Source organism: Palaemon carinicauda, chromosome 8 (assembly GCF_036898095.1).
Source record: "Palaemon carinicauda isolate YSFRI2023 chromosome 8, ASM3689809v2, whole genome shotgun sequence".
NCBI classification, from domain to species: domain Eukaryota; kingdom Metazoa; phylum Arthropoda; class Malacostraca; order Decapoda; family Palaemonidae; genus Palaemon; species Palaemon carinicauda.
Genome location: NC_090732.1, coordinates 81,463,819 through 81,486,315, shown reverse-complemented (window position 1 = coordinate 81,486,315; position 22,497 = coordinate 81,463,819).

Below are 22,497 nucleotides of genomic sequence, written 5' to 3'. Positions count from 1 at the left end.
TTGCATCTCTGGAATAGAAGGTAAGTAATCCTTGTAAGTATTGTACAGTGTTTGGTAATTGTTTCTCAAAGCTTCTAACTCATTGCATTTGATTTTCAGTTTCTCGTTCTCCTCCTCTAAGAACTTGTGTTGTTTCTCCTTATCGAGTCTATCCTTTTTCTGTCTTTCGTTGTAGTCTTTTGACCTGGTATTTGCAAGCTGATGCTCGTGAGACTTTTTCTTTTCGCCTTCCAAGAACTGACGTCGATTTCTGTATTTGAAGGAGGGTTTTCTAGTTCCAGGATTCAAAGTGCTACTCGGAGTAACAGGAGGTTCTTGTGGAGAACTACAAGTAGTGTGGGATTCTGCAGACAACACCTGCAAGCCTCCCTCAGATGAACAGTCTTCAGTCCATAGATTTTGCTCCAAGTGAGAAGACTCCGAAGGGCCGCTGAGAGAAGCCGTTGCTGACCAATAAGACTCGAAAGGAGGGTTTGCAAGTGCTGCCTCAATCGACGTATTTTGTGATGCATCTGCTGCGCTGAGCGCCATCTTTTGAGAGGCACTGATGCCGTAGGGGAGGGAAGGTACACTTGATGCAGCAGAAGATGTCCCTGGTGTAGTCATGTGTGACATTGACATATCAAACATTGAATTAACTTTGGGGGAGAGTTCTTGTGAGGGAAAAGCAGACCAACCTCCAAATGGGTCCTCTCGAACTAGTGCAAAGTCTTGGGGAGATAAATATCTATCCCCTCCGAATGAATTCACAGTTACAGGGTTGGAATAATATCTGCTGCTGTATATGGCGTCCTTAGATTTGCAGGATCTTCGTAGGCTTGCGTAAAAGCTGAACTTTTTATGGGAGTTAAAGAAAAGCAATTCGAAATAGCTGCATTACTTGTAGAAGGCGTCGCTGTATCATAGACGTGAAAATGCGGCCAAGTGAATCTTTGTTGATTTTGTTCCCTTCTTTGGTCTTCTTCTGCCTCATCTCTCCAAACGCTTTGATCCATTTGTTCTAAGGGAAAGTTTTCAAGTGCCTTGAGTTCTTGCTCGATATCACCCAAAGGGATAAGGTCCATCTCCATCTGCTGTAGGGCGGTGTCTTCTGAAGCTTCTTGTGTGATGGAGGTATCGAAGGAGTGTGGACTTCTCCTGCTATGTGCCATGATTTGATTTCGGATCGAAGACGCTTGAGCGAGAAACAATCACCAGTTTGAAGGATGAATGGTTCAATGAGAAGTGTTGTGATTCAGCTGTGGTTGGTCAATCGTCTTTCTTGGAGCAACACCGTCACTTTCCCCAAAAGTTTGAGTAATGAAAAGGTGAAAAGGATCTCCTTTATATAGGATTCTAATCCACTGGGACTATCTTTGTGTTATAATTACCTTTTATACTGAAAGCAAACGTTTCGTAACGGTAACATACATTTTCGTCATTATGTCGACTACCAGTGAACGTTCGAAGTCGGGCGCTTCTTCCAATCCTCGGTGACATCCCCGTCACTACTTCCCCAATACGTTCACTTCTATACGTTTGTTATCTCAGATACATAAGGCAAGCTCCGATTGGAGCTAACTGTCTTTGTGTCCTCCCTTCAACCTTGCTACATTTCCCCACTCTGCTCTCCAGCTTCTTCGACTTTGGCTTGTGCATGTTTTCGTTTCTTGTAGAGGGAGAATTCTTTCGGGTGAGCCAAGTGACAGTGTCGGGAGGTTCCTGAATGGGACACTGGAACTAATATCTAGTGTCTCAGAAAGAATTATAATGAAATATGGCCGATAAGCAATGAGTTGATTACAGGAACCTAGTTTAGCTACTTGTAAAAAAAAAAGAAAAAAAAAAGAAAAAAAAAACATAAATTTGACTTTCCCAATGCAAACAAAGTTGGTAATTTGATACCCTCTTGCATAGTGAAAACTAGAGTCGAAATTCGTGTTTATCTAATCACTACTAACCAGCCCCATAACCGCGGTGTTAAGATCATCTTCCATGCAAAGGAACACAGAAGTAATTTCTAAAGTCAGAAATTTTAGAAACTATTCAATGCCTGCTGAACCTCCTACTGCCTAAACAGGAACAAGCATGAACTGATATTGCATTTCGTATCTGTTACCTTAATTAAGGGACAGAAATACATTCTAAACATACACTTCAAAAGAAACAGAAAAAAAAGCAAAAAATAAAAAAAGAAGTTTGAAAACGAAAGTTATCAGACAAGATGTAATCGAAATTAAAAAAAAAAAAAAAAGAAATTGGCGAAAGTTTGACAAATATTTACCATCTTGCTGCTCTTGGTTTAAAATATGCCATTTTTTATTTTTCCAAAATGCTCCATTTTCAAACAATTGAAGGTTTTTAAGTAAAATTTTCTGCTAAATAACGGATATTTGTTTCATGGGGAAACGAAAGTCTTGCGATACCATTCTACTGAGTTTTCCTAATAATACTTTGCTACGAGATACTCCCAAGAACTGATTATGATAGTTTTGCGGGTTTGCAAGTCTTCTCAAGGGGTGTCAACTGAAGACTTCCAGCTTCAAAATATCCCCAAATGACTTTAGGTCCCTTCAGATCTCGGTGAAAACTTTCCACCATGACCAAACGTTCCTGCGAGTTCGACACAAAAAGTTGCCCTAGCAAGCATTGACATATCAAACCATACCACAAACCCAAAACGTTTCCTGACAGTTTTCCCTCAGCCAAAACGTTCGTACAAATTTCGGTCAAAACGACTTTCTGTTCAAAGTTACAATACCAAAACGACTCTAAACAACTTTCACAATAAATGACAAAAAGTTTCCAAAAACAATTTTGTCTAAACAAACTCATGCCAAGGCGTCCACTTACCAAAATATCCTAGATGTCTTCCATAAAAACTAACCCCTCCATGTATATGTCCCTATGCAAAAAAAAAAAAAAAAAATAAATAAATAAATAAAAAATAAAAAATAAAATAAATAAATAATATAACAATCTTTCGGAAGATCCCTATGACAAAAAATGAGGATACATCTTGGTTAAGCCTTCTTGGTGTCGAAAAGTCACCACAAATTTCGGAAAAAAGATCCTACCGGCAAATGTCACCCAGTCAAAAGGTCCCTATGTAGAGATGTTCCTGTGTCAAGTGTTGCCATGCCAAAGTATGTCTGCATTTCCGGTCAAAACATCCTGATGCTAAAATCAACCCTCCTTGCAAACATCTCCTTGCTAAAACATACCATGTGATTTTTTAAAGAAAATGACAGTCAAAGAGAGAGAGAGAGAGAGAGAGAGAGAGAGAGAGAGAGAGAGAGAGAGAGCGAGAGAGAGGGGGCGGTTTCCAAATATGTAGTGTTATATGTAGTTGAAATTTATCAATATTATGTTATTGCATAGTATGGTTCACTCTGGGCAACCAGGAACGCTCGAGAAAAACGGGTATAGAAAGCCGCTGGTTTATTGGTAGACTCCCAAATATGACGTTGCCCGGTTCGGACTTATGATGAGAAGAGGAACCGGGTTTTGGGAGGACTTGTCTGCTTTGCGGAGTCCCTCAACTGAGGTTAGGACTCCAACCTCGGTCGTCATGCTGCCGTCATCTCATCATCATCCTGTCCGTCCTTTGTGTTCCTGATCGCTGCCTCTTTCACAAGATTACAAGCTGTTTCACGCAAGGGTTGACAAGTTCAACGCAAAGAGCCCGTGGTCCCCTTCTTTCATAAGGCGAGGCCAATCTACTTGCCACATCCATTGGAGGAGAGACTATTTTCAATCATCATTAGGTTGAGTCTGCTTTTGTGGAGACAAATGTGACTCCCCTGACAAACTGTATCCCTAAAACGTGAATAGGTTTTTTTTTAAGGAAAATAAGAAAAACTTGGAAGGTCGAATATCATCAGGAGCTGTGTTCCTGATTATCATCTTTAACATTTGAAACTACGTCCAGGAAAATCCTTGCAACTTCAGCGCTGAAGCTCCGACATCATCTCAAGTCTCACAAAATACACCTATAAATCCAAGGCTTGTATAACATTACGACAAATTTTTGTAAATAAAAAACTGGAATGTTAAATGATCTCAAGAAATTCCATTTAGTGAGTTTAGGCAAACATCTTCAGCCTACCATTCATGAGTGGCCTTTAAACCTTTAAATGGTCCTTAAGAAATCGTGATAACCTAAATTAGACAAGCTAAAAAATTAAATACACTAGGTAACTTTCGAATGAATGATAATAGACTTTACTGGAGGAAATAACGAAGAAGACAAAATAGGGAAAATATTAATTTTCCATGAGAAACACCAATAAAAAACCTAAATCAAAAGGAGTCATTAATGATACTGCTATCATTAATTACTTTTTAAAAGTCTTGCAAGATTTTTATGATACTAAATCCAAGATCGGGATGTGGAATCGATCATGAATTTAACAAAATATTATGGACCAATGTTACAACATGAGAGTCATTGGTGTACAGAGTCTATACATTAGAAAGAATGTTACCGAAGAGAGTATACAGTCAACCTCAAAGAAATAATCATAGACAAAAAAAAATTCATTGTTGATATCTACAGCCATGATCTGTTCACCATTCATTATTTTACAGGAGAGATCAGAGTAAACCAATATTTCACAAAGAAAGATGGGGAGAAGTAAGGTACTATAGAGTAGAATTAATCCTCGAAAGCAGATACTGTATATAGGCAGATTATAAAAGATGAATTTGATAATGACTTTGGCTAGTGAAGGAATATAGAAAATAAGAGAGCAACAAAGGGAATGAAAGCGACACCATAATTAAGGTAACATTATAGAATAAACATGATCACTAGACAAAAAAGTCACAAACACTTGTAATGAAGAAGAAAATTTCATTCCTTAGAAATAAAACATAAGAGATAAGAAGAGACAAGAATAAGAATTATGTGAAAATAGGGATGAAATAAAAGATGAACCAATTTTTTTCTTAACCGAAATACTGAAACCCTGAAAATCAGAGTTAATTGAATACTGGAAAAATAGTTAAAGCAAAAATCAGAATAAAACTGACTTTGCTCGGAACCAGGAAAATAGAAGAACGTATAATAATATGACTGAACGGCATGATGAAAATAAAGAAAAAAATAAAAGAATTATTGTTAGTATGATAAGAATTACTTATCGCAGAAATACCTTGGTACATTTACAAAGTGTCCACAAAATTAGGTGAATGCAGCATTTCGAAAGTCCAAAAAGACCATTATGTTTTAGCTATGAAAGTAATATAACCAGTAAGGAAACCAAAAATAATATATAAAATCTAAGATCTGAAAGAAAAGAAAGCAGCAGGATCTGATGACCTAAACCTTCAGTTATGAAAGAAATTGATAAAAATGAAACATTTTCAGAAAACTTGCGAAATGTGTGACAAAAATAATACAGTACAAAGGTTGCAAGATTCCGGAGGATAGAAAGACTCCAGAGATCAAAGTTATTAGGAAAAACCATGGTAAAAATCTAAGACCAACAGGACTATCAATTCTTATAAATACATACATACATACATACATACATGTATACATACATGCATGCATATATATATATATATATATATATATATATATATATATATATATATATATATACATATATATATATCTGTATATGTTTCCGAATATATATATATATATATATATATATATATATATATATATATATATATATATATATATATATATACAGTGTACACACATGCACAAACACACACACAGATATATATATATATATATATATATATATATATATATATATATTTATATATATATATGTATATATATATATATATATATATATATATATACTTGTATATATATACATATATATATATGTATATATATATATACACATATATATATATATATATATATATATATATATATATATATAGAGAGAGAGAGAGAGAGAGAGAGAGAGAGAGAGATCCCTGAATAGCACCTCAAGTCAGTTACCAAGGTCGTACATTTGAGCCAGCATAGTATTTACACAAAAGTTAAATCCTCTAAGTAAAATAATGAAATTTTTCTGAATATAGACTAGAGAGAAAATATGCAAATGGTAATGATTGAAAGCCATATAATGTCATTATCATTATGCACAAATCTTTGAATTTTCATGGTTCTCCTTTCCACTACTATGAAATAAAAATCCAGGTTCTTCTTTTGTTGGGATTACAAGTGTTGTGTGTGGCAAGAAGGTTGTTGGAAGCAGCATGAGAAAGGACAGTGAATGGTGGAATGAAGGAGTGAAGGTAAAAGTGGAAGAGAAAAAGAGGACTTTTGAAGAATGGCTGCAGAGTAATAGTATAGAGAAGTATGAAAAATATAGAGAGAAAAATGTGGAAATAAAGCGCAAGGTACGTGAGGCAAAGAGGGCAGCTGACCTGAGGTGGGGTCAGGGATTGAGTCATTCATATGAAGCGAATAAGAAGTTTTGAAAAGAAGTGAAAAGAGTAAGGAAGGCTGGCTCAAGAATTGAAGAGACAGTGAAAGATGGAATGGAAGGTTGTTAAAAGGAGAGGAAGCAAGGAAATGGTGGGCGGAATATTTTGAAAGTTTACTGAATGTTGAGGATAATAGGGAGGCAGATATAATTGCTGTTGCAGGTGTTGAGGCGCCGGTGATGGGAGATGAGAATGAGAGAGAGATTACAATAGAGGAAGTGTGGAGAGCACTAGATGAAACGAGAGTAGAAAAAGCATCTGGTATGGATGGTGAGAGCTGAGATGTTGAAGGAAGGGGGTGTGACTGTACTTGAATGGTTGGTGAGATTGTTTAATATGTGTTTTGTGTTGTCAATGGTACCAGTAGATTGGGTTTGTGCATGAATTGTACCACTATATAAGGGTGAGGGAGATGTACATAAGTGTTGTAGTTCAAGAGGTATTAGTTTGTTGAGTGCAGTTGGAAAAGTGTATGGTAGAGTAATGATTAATAAGATTAAGGATAAAACAGAGAATGCAATCTTAGAAGTACAGGGTGGTTTTAGAAGAGGTAGGGGTTGTATGAATCAGATTTTTACAGTTAGACAATATGCGAGAAATATTTAGCAAAAGGTAAGGAGGTGTATGTTGCGTTTATGGATCTGGAGAAAGCGTATGATAGAGTTGATAGGGAAGCAATGTGGAATGTGATGAGGATATATGGAGTTGGTGGAAGGTTGTTGCAAGCAGTGAAAAGTTTCTACAAAGGTAGTAAAGCATGTGTTAGGATAGGAAATGAAGTGAGTGATTGGTTTCCGGTGAGAGTGGGGCTGAGACAGGGATGTGTGATGTCGCCGTGGTTGTTTAACTTATATGTTGATGGAGTGGTGAGAGAGGTGAATGCTCGAGTGCTTGGACGAGGATTAAAACTGGTAGACGAGAATGACCATGAATGGGAGGTAAATCAGTTGTTGTTTGCGGATGATACTGTACTGGTTGCAGACACAGAAGAGAATCTTGGCCGATTAGTGACAGAATTTGGAAGGGTGTGTGAGAGAAGGAAGTTGAGAGTTAATATGGGTAAGAGTAAGGTTATGAGATGTACGAGAAGGGAAGGTGGTGCAAGGTTGAATGTTATGTTGAATTGAGAGTTACTTGAGGAGGTGGATCAGTTTAAGTACTTGGGGTCTGTTGCTGCAGTAAACGGTGGAGTGGAAGCAGATGTACGTCAGAGAGTGAATGAAGGTTGCAAAGTGTTGGGGGCAGTTAAGGGAGTAGTAAAAAATAGAGGGTTGGGCATGAATGTAAAGAGAGTTCTATATGAGAAAGTGATTGTACCAACTGTGATGTATGGATCGGAGTTGTGTGGAATGAAAGTGATGGAGAGACACGAATTGAATGTGTTTGAGATGAAGTGTCTAAGGAGTATGGCTGGTGTATCTCGATTAGACAGGGTTAGGAACAAAGTGGTGAGGGTGAGAACGGGTGTAAGAAATGAGTTAGCAGCTAGAGTATATAAGAATGTGTTGAGGTGGTTTGGCCATGTTGAGAGAATGGAAAATGGCCGTCTGCTAAAGAAGGGGATGAATGCAAGAGTTGATGGGAGAAGTACAAGAGGAAGGCCAAGGTTTGGGTGGATGGATGGAGTGAAGAAAGTTTTGGGTGATAGGAGGATAGATGTGAGAGAGGCAAGAGAGCGTGCTAGAAATAGGAATGAATGGCGAGCGATTGTGACGCAGTTCCGGTAGGCCCTGCTGCTTCCTCCGGTGCCTTAGATGACTGCGGAGGTAACAGCAGTAGGGGATTTGGCATTATGAAGATTCATCTATGGTGGATAACGGGGGAGGGTGGGCTCTGGCACCCTAGCAGTACCAGCTGAACTCGGTTGAGTCCCTCGTCAGGCTGGGAGGAATGTAGAGAGTAGAGGTCCTCTTTTTGTTTTTGTTTCATTGTTGATGTCGGCTACCCCCAAAAATTGGGGGAAGTACCTTGGTATATGTATGTATGTATGTACTAAGCAATAGAAGTCTCGACGATATTACCAACCACAGACTGTTTAGATTAAAGGAGAAAACATTATTGTATAATTTCAATGTTAAATACCTACCAGGCAAGAAATCATGCTGCTTACTTCCTCTCTCGTTTTCCTAGCCTGAGGACGGCGCCAGATAGACAGGATGTTATTCCTGGCACTCCGCCCTCTCCAACACTTCTTCAGCTGACCAGTTTTAGTGCACCCGTAACATGTCATTTTTCTTGCGGGATATGAAGAATCCCCAGGGGTATGATGAGTACCACAATTACCACAAGGATGCGATTGTACTTTTACAAAGGTACTCCTGTCACAATTAGCAAGGGCGGCTGCCACCTCCACCTCGTGTTCCCCCTCAAACCCACCGACAGCAGCTGCTCTAGGGGAGCTGCTAAGCCATGCCCTATTACGAAGGGTTTCGTCACGGGCGGCCTCAAATGCACTGCACATGACTCTGAGGGAATCGATATCACGGATATTATTGCATGATTGAAACACTTACCTTTTGAGCACTTTATCACTTAGGCCTACCATGAGCTTGCGCAAAAGCATATATTCAGATTAATCATGATTGCAATTAGGACATGTGAATGCACAATCTGTAGCCTTTTGTGTACACTTTTTAAAATAATCATTGAAGGACTCACTAGGCTCTTTGGCGAAATAAAAAAACTTGAGCCACTGCACCGCTTGGTTAGAAGCTTTCTCTACCATTTGCTTAACTGCATTGAATGCCCCTTCAGTAGACAGGGCACTTCACTGGGCGTCAGTATACTTAGAATCGAGGGCACGTTGCAATATCGGAGCACAATGCAGCCTTATATGATGAACTGCCTCGTTAGGCTTCAACTTACAGAGTTGCAACCCACACTCCATTGACCGTTTCCAAGACCTAAAGGCTGCAGGGGACACCTCAGCCTCGTACTTTTCCGGAGCTGCAGATGAAGGGATCCTTGGTTGGGTGACATTGGTACCTTCGAGTGAAAACACTATTATCTCGGCCTGAAGATTCTGGAGATCGTCGGAGGAGGTTGCAGAAGGAAAAAATTTGGCAGGGACGACCAACAGGTCGCCATACACCATTTCAGCTGACGAGACGTCCAGGGTGTCTTTAGGAGTGGTCCTTAGACTCAAGAGGACCCAGGGAAGCTGAGTAAACCAGTTGAAGTCCTTGCAGTGGGACATCAAAGCTGCTTTGAGGGTACGATGAAAACGTTCAACTATTCCATTGGCAGCAGGGTTGTAGGCAGTTGTCTGATGTAGGGTGAAGCCCAGGAGATTCGCTAATGATGTCCACAATTGAGAGGTGAAAGTGGTACCCTTGTCAGAAATAATATGCTCAGGGATACTAAATCTTACTATCTATCCTGAGAGTAAGGCAGATGTACATGAGGTGGACATTGTAGTTTCCATGGGAATGGCTTCAGGCCAGCGAGTGGAGCAGTCAATGACGGTAAACAGGTAACGATGTCCTTGTGATGTGGGTAGGGGGCCTACAACGTTGACGTGTATGTGGGCGGAATGACGCTGATGTTGAGGAAAGGTGCCCACTCCTGAATCCGTGTGTCGATGTACTTTGGAAGATTGGCAAGAAGTACAGGCGTGGACCCAATCTTCAGCACCCTTAGTAATGCAGTGCCAAATTAACTTTGTCGTCAACAGCTGTGCAGTAGAATGGCACGAGGGATGTCGGCGCATGGGAGCAAGAATCCACGGTCGCGGTCTACCAGTACTGACATCACAGAGGAGGGTGGTGTTGGAGTGTCAAAGGGTACGTCTTCCCAACGGAGGGATGTGCAGGATGTCATACATGCTTGATACTCTGGGTCCTGTCGTTGAGCTTAGGCCAAGACATTGTAATCCAATCCCAGTTGAATGGCGGCCAACGTGTTTCTTGACAGGGCATCAGCAACGGGATTTATTTTCTCAGGGACGCGTTGAAGGGTGCAATTGTATCCAGCCACGGTGGAGAGATGTCGGTGTTGACGGGCGGACTAGGTGTCAGAATATTGAGTGAAGGCCTGCACCAGAGGCATGTGGTCTGCGCGAAGGACGAAGGGCGTACCTTCTAAGAAATAGCAAAAGTGACAGACAGCCAAGTGCACTGCCAGCAATTCGCAATCGAAGGTAGAATAACCCGATTCTGCCTTGGACAGTTTTCTGCTGAAGAAGGCCAATGGGCGGGGCGAGCCGTTGATCACCTGTTTGAGTACTGCACCAATAGCGACGTCACTGGCATCGGTGGAGAGAAGGAGAGGGGCATGTGGGATGGGAAAAGTGAGAGCAGCAGTGGTTGATAGGGCATTCTTTGCGTTGCAGAAGACTGCTTCTTGAAGGGGATCCCACTTCAGGTCTTTTGGCTTGCCTTTTAGGGGGGCGTAGTGGGGAGCAAGAGTGGCGGCAATGGCTGGCAGAAAACGGTGATAATAGTTGATCATGCCCAAGAATTCCTGCAGTGCTTTGACGGTCGAGGGCGTAAGGAAGTTCTGAACGGCTGCTACCTTCTCAGGGAGGGGATGGACTCCTTCAGGAGTGATGCGGTGCCTTAAGAATGACACTTCGTTGGTGCCAAAGGTACACTTGTCGTACCAGACTACAATGCCATTTTGGTGTAGGCAGTCGATCACGATGCGCAGGTGACAGAGGTGTTCCTCTTTTGAAGAAGAGAACACAAGTATGTCATCCACGAAACATACACAGAATGGGAGGTTCCCTGAGATGCCATCCATGAGACGTTGAAAAGTGGCCCCAGCATTACGAAGGCCAAAACAGGAGTAATTGATGGTGTATGTACCGTAGGGAGTGGTGATGGCGGTCTTGGGGAAGTCTTCTGGGTTCATAGGCACCTGATAATACCACTTCAGGAGATCGAGCGTTGAGAAAACCTTCGTTTTGTGCAGGTAGGAGGTCACGTCAGCAATGTTTGAGAGGTGGAAGTGATCTGGTTCTGTTTGCATGTTCCGGCACCTGTAATCCCCACACGGACGGAGTGAGCCGTCTTTCTTTAGGACGATGTGTAAGGGTGACGACCATGGGCTGGAGGCCTTTTGATAAAGGCCCATTTCTTCCATTTCGGCAATCATTTGTTTGGAGGCTGCCAATCAATCTGGTGCTAGACGTCTGCATTTGGCAAAGACTGGGGGTCCCGTCATCTTGATATGCTGATAAATACCGTGATTGGCAGGAGCCGTGGGCGTTTGGCGAAGTTCTGGACGGAAAACTTCTGGGTACAATATGAGGAGGTGGGCGTAGGCATCCGTGAGTGAAATGATGTGGAGAGCGAGGCTGGAGGGGACGGGTTGAAGAGGTGTCGACAAGTACGAGTCTGCCTTGACCAATTGTCAGTAGGCGACATCGACCAGAAGGTGGAAATGAGAGAGGAAATCCGCACTGACGATTGGCAATGTGACGTCAGCAACAAGAAACTTCCAATTATATTTGCCGTTTCCAAACAATAATTTGAAGTTCTCGTAACCTTAGGTGGGTATCGCAGATACGTTGGCAGCTACCAGGCGGACATCGGCAGACTTAGACAGACTACGTTGTGTCCTGAAGAGTTTCCTTGGCAACAGAGAATGACGAGCAAACGTATCTACCAATAATCGCACGTCTGTTCCTGCATTATGTAAAAAGAAGATTAGAAACACGGCCACGAGCGATGGCCTACTTACATGTTTTTTGGCCACTGACAATCCTTGGCACATTTCTTTCGTGGCCTCCCCGAATCTGGAGTGGTAGTGGCAAAACTGCGGCCGATGGGCGGTAGTAAGTGGTTGTAGAAGTCGATGGTTGGGGCGCGAGTGAGTGGTGGGTGATGGGTGGTTTTGTTGCCGCTCTGGCTCGTCACAGGGTAGGCGTGTGTCCTACGGCATTCACAACAGCTTAGGTTGACGTTGAATAGGTGTCCTCTTCGTCAGGAGTGGTGGCGTTGATGTAGGTCTTGAGGGTTGTGAATATCGGTCAATAAGTGTGTCGGCTTTGGTCATCAAGTCCTTTATGGGTAAACTATCGATATCAGGTATGGCAGGTTCGGGTAAACGGCGTACCCAAAGTGCACGAAGTAAGTTCACCTCATGAGGAGAGCCATCCGCAACAGGTTGCAAGCGAGTGATACTCCCTGAGGGTAAGTGAAGCCCTTTGGTCTCCCAACGGTTATTGAGAGAGCTGAAAAAGCTTTGCTATACGGGCGGCTGACAAAAGCGACTACTGCTGCAGAAGGCATGTTTTGAGGGTGTCGTATCACCGCGAGAACATAATCTGCTGTGGCAGTTGAGCGAGTCACGCCCTTGATGCGGAACTGGACTTCTGCGTGCTGAAACCAAGCAAATACCTCCCCGCTGGCAAACGACGAAAGTTTGAATGGAGTGGCGCCAACTTTGGTGGAGTCCGTCATAGTAACAGTGAGGGGGTGGGAGGCGGGAGGAGCAAGTCGACCCCCGGGGTCACCAATGTGACAAGCCAAGAATAGGTTGTGAGTATTTTATTATAGACACATCGAGTATATACTGTATACACACTAGGTCCCAGCAAGAAGGTCACAAAATACATGCTATTTCTTGTCCAACCGGCAACTGGTTCTGTTAACAGCTAACAATGAGAAATAGTCAGACAGGTTGATGCAAGTTGCTGTCAGTGCAAGGGGAGAGCGAACATACAAAGGATAATATATACAAAAAAGAGAAATGTCGTCACTATGTACGATCGTGTGACACACGGGTGGTGCGTACTAGAACAATATCTACGAGGAATTCCTGAACATATTCGAACATACTTGAGAGAGAGAGAGAGAGAGAGAGAGAGAGAGAAAGAGAGAGAGAGAGGTGAAGAAACTAGATAAAATTACTTCGCTGAGTGAAGATTATAATATTATCAGTCACAAACCCCCCTCTGGTATGAAGTTTCAACCGTCGTTTTGACCAAGTATCAAGTATTTGCCAAACCAAGGAAACCAGTTCAGTAATAACCATGTGAACAAATTCAATAGTTACATAGAAGTAGCACTGGTGCTGTTCAAAAGAAGAATGCGATAGTACCACAGCAACAATCGTTGAATCGTCCACCTTTAGGCATCGGGAAAGACGTGCAAAAGGTTAATATTGTTTGGTTTAAGTGTGGCAAGAGAGCCCCTATCAGTAAGGAATGTTGGTCAAACCAACCGAAAGCAGTCGTCCAAGTTGTTACGGATAATTCCACTTCACAGAATGCAAAAACAAAGGAACAATCAGGAAAGGATGACGAGGAAAATAAACCAGCTAACATTTACACGACGCACAGGACAACCCCAAATAGCGTGGATGCCTTTAAACCGTATATTTATGAAGGTATGTTAGCCGCCATCGAAGGGAGTGAGCAAACCCCAGTCAAAATATTGCGCAACACAGGTTATAACCATAGTATGGTTACACGAGGTGTACACCCGTTGGTGGAATAGTCTCTCACGGGAGACTCGGTCATTTTGAAGGGAATAGGATGTGAGGAAGTTACCCGCATTTGCTGTTCGAAACTCTTATACGAGTTGGTGACAGGTCATTTTAATTTTGCTGTAAAGGATTCATTAGCTCTCGAAGGAGGAGAAGTCCTGCTGGGTAATGAGGTTGGTGGAGTGCCGTTTGTGCTTTGTCCCATTGTAACGGAGAAACCATTGAGGTATAGTCCTACGATTGATCTCGAGAAGGACTACCCGTATCTGTTTCCTATGAAATAAGAAAGAGAAACCAAAGGAGCAATGAACTTGGAGGGTTTGTTTACAGAAGAAGAGGATTCCCATGATGGTACGCAAGAGAAGTCCCGAGAGAGCCCGAGAGAAGAGGAACAACAGACAAGAGGAAAAGAAGCAATGGACCTGGAAGGAATAGAAAACTCAGCGTTAGAAGTAGGACAAGTGATTAGGAAAAGGCTGAAAGGATTGCAACAGAAGGATATGACGTTAACAGAGGTGTAGTAATCTTCACCTTTGATTATCTTAAAGATGGGGTTTGTTAATCCATCGTCTTCTCATCCTTTCCCTGCTTCGTTTCCAACCTCTAGGGACCCTTTCTGTTATTCTTAATTTCCATCTATTATCTGTCGTTCTCATTATATCTCTTGCAAATGTCCATTTGTTTTTGTTTTTTACATGTTGTTGGTATATGCTCTACTTTAGTTCATTCTCGTATCCATGTTGTTCTTTTTCTGTCTCTTAGTGTTATTCCCATCATCATTCCATCCATAGCTCTTTAAGTTGTAACCAGCTTATGTTCTAAGGCTTTAGTAAATCTTCAAGTTTCTTATGCGTAAGTTGATACTGGTAGGACAATCTGATTAAGTACTTTCCTTCATAGAGAAAATGGCATTATATGACTTTAGAGAGAATGTGTGTCCCAAATATATATATATATATATATATATATATATATATATATATATATATATATATATATATATATATATATATATATATATATATATATGTATATATATATATATATATATATATATATATATATATATACATATATATATATATGTATATATATACACATATATATATATATATATATATATATATATATATATATATATATATATATATATATATATATATATATATATATATATATATATATATATATATAAGTTCTATGCATATATCTACATAAGTAACTATATATAGGCATACATATATACATATATATATATATATATATATATATATATATATATATATATATATATATATATATATATATATATGTATATATATATACATATATATGCATTCAAATAAGCCACAAATACTTCCTCATATAATATCAAATTCACACAGCCTCAAGTTCAGAGACCCAAGAAGGATTTAGTTTTTTTTTTTTTTTTATAAAGCTTCTGGTCGGCTTAGGTATCGACTGGTCCGGGTTCGAATCGCTGGCCGGCCAAAAGCTATTTTCATACAGTTAATTCCCCCTTGGGTCTCTGATCCCAAGGCAAAGAAAATTGGATATTAGGAGGAATTTGTGGTTTATATGAATAAATAAAATACTATGAGTGTTACTGATAAATTATCATATCATCATCATCCATCATCATCATCATCAACAGACGTTACTAGCCCACTGCAGAGCAAAGGCCTCAGACATGTCTCTCCTCTTGCGTCTATTTAAGATCTTTCGGTGACAGTCCACGCCCGCAAACTTCCTTAGTTTGTCATTCTCATCTGTCATCTTCTCTTCCCATTGACTGACTAAATCAATAGAGGATTCATTGGCTACATTCATCAAAGTATAGCCATTACCTTATGATGTGCAGTACCTATCTAACTAAGGTAAGTGAACCCTGCCGGTCTATATTAATTCTAGTAAGATCATACGCCAGTAATGAGAGGTAGAAGCCAAAGAGGCAGTTTGTCTATTGCTTTAAACCCAATCAGTCACGCTGTTGCCGGTGACTTCGAGATTTAGGACATTTCCTCCACTCCCAAAGTTTTCGTTACTCCACCAAGTTGCTCATCCACTTATATAACCGTTGTCAAATATGGATTGCTAAGATATACCACTTAGCACGGTACATTGCCTAGCACAGTGCAATGCTTAGCACAGTACATACAATTTCATATATAAATATATATATATATATATATATATATATATATATATATATATATATATATATATATATATATATATATATATTATTGACCGTTTTATTTATCAGAAACTTTTTAATGATTTTGTAAATGATTATGTCTCATCTGTACAACTACGACATCAAAAGAAACTGAAAGCACTAGGTGTTACTCCTAATTTTAATAAGAGAAACTGTTGTATTTTTAATCTATCTAACTATGTTCTCTCCAAAAGAGAAGAGTTTTTGTTATCATTTGGCTTGGATTTCAATTTGCCCTCCTACAGACTTAAGTATGCAGACTTCTACTTTCCTTTCGAAATGCTTTTTCACCGACTCGGGGGCTTAAATTTGATCAATGACCTCAGTGGTTTGCAACATAAGTTGTCTTTCCTTTACATAAAACTTACACTAAGTTGAGTGTCTTGGACACCGTTTTTCAGGAAGGAGGATTTGAGTATCCTACAAAAACTAGGCAAACGAGATGGTTTGGTTATTTGTAAACCAGATAAGGGTATAGGTGTTGTACTGCTCAATAAATCAGGCTATATTGATAAGGTTAATAGCATTCTTGCAGACCAAACTAAATTTAAGTTACATGGTGAACCAAATTTTTTGGACATTTACAAAAGAGAAGACCAAATTAACAGATTTTTGAGAAAACTAAAAGATGAAGGTATCCTAAATGAAACAACGTATCAGAAAATTTTTTATGACAGGTTCTTCTTTTAGCATTCTATATGGACTACCAAAGATACATAAGGAAGGAGTTCCTATCAGACCCATTATGGCAGCCTATAACAACCCGTCTCATACAATATCAAAACACCTTGTCTCTTTACTCGGTGATTTCTCGTGCAACCAGTTCTCACTAAAAAATGGCTACGAGTTTCAGCAACAAATAGTTTTACTAGATGGTGATCTACATATGACAAGTTTTGATGTAGAATCTCTTTTTACAAATGTGCCACTAAATGAAACGATTAATATTATTTTAGATCAATTTTTTATAATGATCAAATTATTTTTCATGGTTTTAACAGACATTATTCTAAGACTTTTCTTGAGCTTGCTGTGCAAGACTCTATGTTTGTTTTTAATGGATAACTCTATTCGCAGGTAGATGGAGTTGCCATGGGTTCCCCGTTAGGACCTTTGTTTGCAAATATGTTTATGTCCTCTTCTGAAGAAAATTTTTTGAATAGTTGTCCAGACATTTGTAAGCCTGTGTATTATAGAAGATATGTTGATGACACTTTGTGTTATTTAAACTACCATGGCATAGCGAAATGTTTTTAAGCCATATAAAACGGATTTTGAGCGAAGCGAAAAATCTATTTTTGGGTGAGATGGCCATGTCGTCCTGATGGAAGTTACTATAGGGTAGCTTCCTAGGGTATATTACAACTACGGCGATATTCCCAGAGAATTTACCTTAAGGTACCCAGAATTCTAACTCCTGGAGCGAATATCCCTAATAAAAGAACCAGGGATATCGCGAAATATCAGAGGACGTATTCTTGACACGCCACATGGCAATCTGCACCCCGAACAGAGATAACACTTCGAAGGGGTCAATTGGCAAGAAAACGAAAACGAGAAAGAAAAAGGAGAGCCGCTCGCAAGGCTCTCTCTTCTCCCGTTTCGTAAGCGTGCATTGCGCCGATCCTGGCGCCATCTGTATTCCTTGTAGCAATACACGAGGTGCTACAGATACTGTATGTAGGGAGGGGACCTACAGCCCTTTCATAGAAAGGGAAGGGCGGGTCCATCAGGACGACATGGCCATCTCACCCAAAAATAGATTTTTCGTTTCGCTCAAAATCCGTTTTTTGGGCTCAAGCCATGTCGTCCTGATGGAAGTATACCAGAGCATTACTGTATCTGTGGATTCTCAAAACGTGCCGTACTCCCCGGAGGTATTTCCCCGGTCGACTAGACCTAGAGACCTAAGATGTTACCGTTATACATCTTTTCAACTAACCATAAACCATGTTAGAGCTTCCTGCCCCCTACAGGGAAGAGTCCTACTAGACTCTGGAAAAGTCTCGAAGAGTACATATACCTATGTATGAATAACAGGCAAGCCAATATAGTGGTCTCACCCTATATTATGTAAAGCATAGTTTGTAAAGAACCACTGCGTCAATATGAAATATCGATCAGTTCTCCGTTCAATACTGTATTGGACAAAGGTTTATATCCGCGTAGGAGGAAACTTGTATATCCCCCACCGTCCCCTTAGGGGATGGAGTCCTCCCGCTAAGGGAAAGCATAAACCAATGCAAAATTAGCTTGCATAAAGGAACAATCTATTAGAGTTATCCCAGATAAATATACATAGAATGAATGCTCAATTATTATCAATAAATTGACACAGGTGAAGGAGACGCAAGGTTCTCAAGAACAAGTTTATTGACAGACAATAAATAAACAGGTTAACAACAATTATATATATATATATATATATATATATATATATATATATATATATATATATATATATATATATATATATATATATATATATATATATATATATAAGAGGAGGATAACCAAAAATTTAAGCATAAGCATGATAGTAAATAGAAACTTGTTTATCTGAAAGAAAAACATTAGTGCCACTTTTAACATACCGAGGTATCAAAGTTATAAAAGTCTGTATTACTAATCAGTCACATTAGCGTTAGAAACGCTCAGCACACATGTCTGCACTTATGCTAAGTTCACCTTTGAAAGTGGAACAGTCAACGTGGGCAACACGGTGCCCTCACACTTAGTATGTAGCACAGTATGTAACTACACACTCACCCTGGAATTAATCGTCCCAATTAAATCCACTGTTCCTCGCAGAGTTAAACAGCAGGGTTAATGACACAACCCACTGCTACCACAGACCTCTTTAGTTGCTCCACTTGCTTCGCATAGTGACGAAAGAACACTCTGGAAGACTTCCAGCCAGTGTATGAACGAAGATGTTCAAAATCCATACAATTAAAGAAATTTAAGGATGAGGCAACTTTCCTCGGATCGTGACCTGCGGGTGTACTGTCAGGATCCGCTCTGCGAATAAAATATGTGATTTTCGCCCTGAGTTGTTTCAGTGATAAATTTGAGCCTGATTTTTCTCCCCTGAATAGTTGACCACCCTTGAAGTCTGAAGTTCTACGAAGATAGACCTTTAGGCATTCTACTGGACATAGAGATGCATCTTCTTTCAGAGGGCAGATTCTCCAGGGACCCCACCTGTTGGTGGGTAACTCGTTCTTGGCGAGAAACGTAGGATCCGGAAACAGGTTCAGCTCTCCCCCATCCAAGAACTGAACACGGCCTTCCTCTCTCGAGAGGGCTACAATCTCACTAACCCTGGCCCCGGACGCGAGTGCAAATAGGAAAATAACCTTTTGGGTCAAATCTTTTAACGCACACTCCTCATTGTTCAACAGTGAAGCGAAATGATGAACTTTATCTAAAGACTATGAAATGGGCTTTGGAGGTGCTGAAGGTCTGAGCCTAGCGCAGGCTTTCGGAACTTTATTAAAGATCTCGTTAGCTAGGTCGACCTGGAAGGCATATAGAATGGGTCTTGTCAAAGCAGACTTACATGTTGAAATCGTGTTAGCTGCCAACCCTTGACCATGGAGGTGGATGAAGAAAGATAAGCAGAAGTCCGTCGAGATCTCCTGCGGATTCTTCGCCTTGACAAAGGCCACCCATTTTCTCCAAGATGACTCATATTGCCTTCTAGTAGATTTGCACTTATATTCCTCTAGGAAGTCTATGCTGTCTTTCGAAATCCCGAAACGCTTTCTCACCGCTAGGGAGAGAAAATCATGAGCTGCTGGGTCCGGGTTTTCTGTAATGAAGCGTAGACAGTCGACTTCTGGACTCGCTGAGTCAGAACTGGATCTGGTAGCGGTAGAAACTTCAACCATAGTTCCAATGCCAGAGGGAACCACACGTTGTTCAGCCACTTGTGGGCCACTATTGCCGCTACCCCCTTGAAGGATCTCAGTTTGTTGAGGACCCTCAACAGAAGGTTGTGAGGAGGGAACAGATAAATCCTGGACCATCTGTTCCAGTCGAGGGACATCGCGTCCACTGCTTCCGCCAAGGGGTCCTCGTACGGGGACACGTACAGGGGCAACTTCTTGTTGTCTTTCGTCGCAAAGAGGTCTATCTGCAGTTCTGGGACTTGACTCAAGATGAAGGAGAACGATCCTGCGTCTAGGGACCATTCCGACTCTATCGGTGTGAACCTGGATAGAGCGTCCGCTGTCACATTGCGGACTCCTTAAAGGTGAACTGCGACAGGTACCACTTCTTCTTTTCCGCCAGTCGGAAGATGGCCAACATCACCTGGTTGAGAGGTGGTGACCTTGATCCTTGTCGATTCAAGCATCTCACAATCACCTCGCTGTCCAGCACCAACCTTATGTGGATCGAGCGACGCGGGGAGACTTTCTTCAAGGTAAGGAGCACTGCCATAGCTTCTAGAAAGTTTATGTGAAATGTCCTGAATAGATTGGACCAAGTCCCTTGGGCCTTCTTCCGATGAGAATGACCTCCCCACCCCTCCTTCGAGGCGTCTGTGTGAATAGTCACTGACGGGGGAGGTGGCTGAAGAAGTACCGACTTCTTTAGTAGTCTGGCTTGGGACCAAGGTCTGAGAAGAGTACGTAGACGAAGCGGAACTGGTCTTCTCAGATCTCTTCGCGCGTTTGATGCATAACTTCTCCAAACTCCGGTTGCATCCTTTAGCTGTGCTCTTAGCACCGGGTCTGTTACCGAAGCAAACTGGAGAGAACCCAGTACTCTCTCCTGTTCGCATCTTGATATCCTTTCGGAATCCAGAAGTCTCTTGACAGAACCAGCTATCTCCTTCCTTTTCTTCGCCGGGATGGAGAATTGGTGTGACATTAGGTCCCAGTGGATTCCCAACCACTGGAACTTTTGAGATGGAGAAAGTCGAGACTTTTTTCTGTTGATCTTGAAGCCTAGATACTCTAGGAACTGGATCACCTGCAGGGAAGCTTGCAAGCATTCTGTCTTGGATGCTGCCCACACCAGCCAGTCGTCCAGGTAGGCTACTACCTGAATTCCCTTTAGGCGTAATTGTTTGAGAGCTACGCTCGCAAGCTTCGTGAAGATCCTTGGGGCTATATTTAGCCCGAATGTCATGGCTCTGAAGGTGTATAGTCTTCGTTGTAGCTTGAACCCTAGGTAGGGGGAGAGTCGACGATTGATTGGAACGTGCCAATAGGCGTCTGACAAATCTATGGAGACGGTAAATGCCCTCTTGGGCAGTAAGGTCCTTATGTGTTGCAGTGTTAGCATCTTGAACTTGCAGTTCACTATGAACTTGTTGAGTGGCGACAAGTCCAGAATGACTCTGAATTTTTCCGAGTCCTTCTTGGGAACACAAAACAGCCTCCCTTGGAATTTGATGGACTTTACCCTTCGGATCACTTTTTTCTCCAACAGATCTTGGATGTACTCCTCCAGAACGGGGGTGGAGTGTTGGAAAAACCGAGGGCACAGGGGTGGAGTGCTGTACCAGCTCCAGCCCAGTCCATTCTTGAGTAGGCTGTGGGCCCAGGGATCGAAGGTCCACCGATCCCGAAAATTCCGAAGTCTCCCTCCTACCGGTATCATCTCACTTGGACTGTTGTCCTGAGGTCTTGCCTCCCTGACCGCGACCACCCCTGAATCCCTTTCCCCTTGAGGGGCGCCTAGATGAGCCTCTGGCTGCTCCTCTAGGCTTTGCTCGAAAGGAAGTTGACTGCCCTTCGAACGTTGGGTTGAATGCCGGGGACTGTGTCGACACGGCTTGGGGTACCCACTGGAATGTGGTCAGGGTTTGTGCCACCACCTGGGGCACTGAAGGCATCGGCAATTGCTGTTGCTGTTGCTGTCTAAATGGCTTGGCCGGCCGAGAAGGTAGCCTAGTCCTCTTAGTCTTCCTCTTTGGTTGGGGACCCTCATCCGGGGAAGACTTTCTCTTGATAGACAGGCCCCACTTCTGGAGAAGGTTCCTATTCTCCGTGGCGGCCTTATCAACAACCTCCTTGACCGATTCGCTAGGGAAAAGGTCTTTGCCCCAAATGTTGGAGGAGATTAGTTTCCTTGGCTCGTGCCTCACCGCAGCCGAGGCGAACACAAACTCCCTACAAGCTCTCCTCGCCATGACGAAGCTGTTCACTACCATGAACATCTCATGGACCTTGGGGTCACTTGCCATCGTCTCAAGAGTGGTCTGAAGAGACATTGAGGCAGCCAGTCTTTCTTTCGTCTCGAGCTCCCTCCGCAAAAGAAAGTCAGACAGCTTAGGGAGGTTCTCACCGAACTGACATCCGGCAATATCAGCCTCGATCTTCCCGACTGAGAAGGTAAGATGGACGTCCTTCCAGTCCTTGTGGTCCATAGGTAGGGCCAGCGACAAGGGTTTA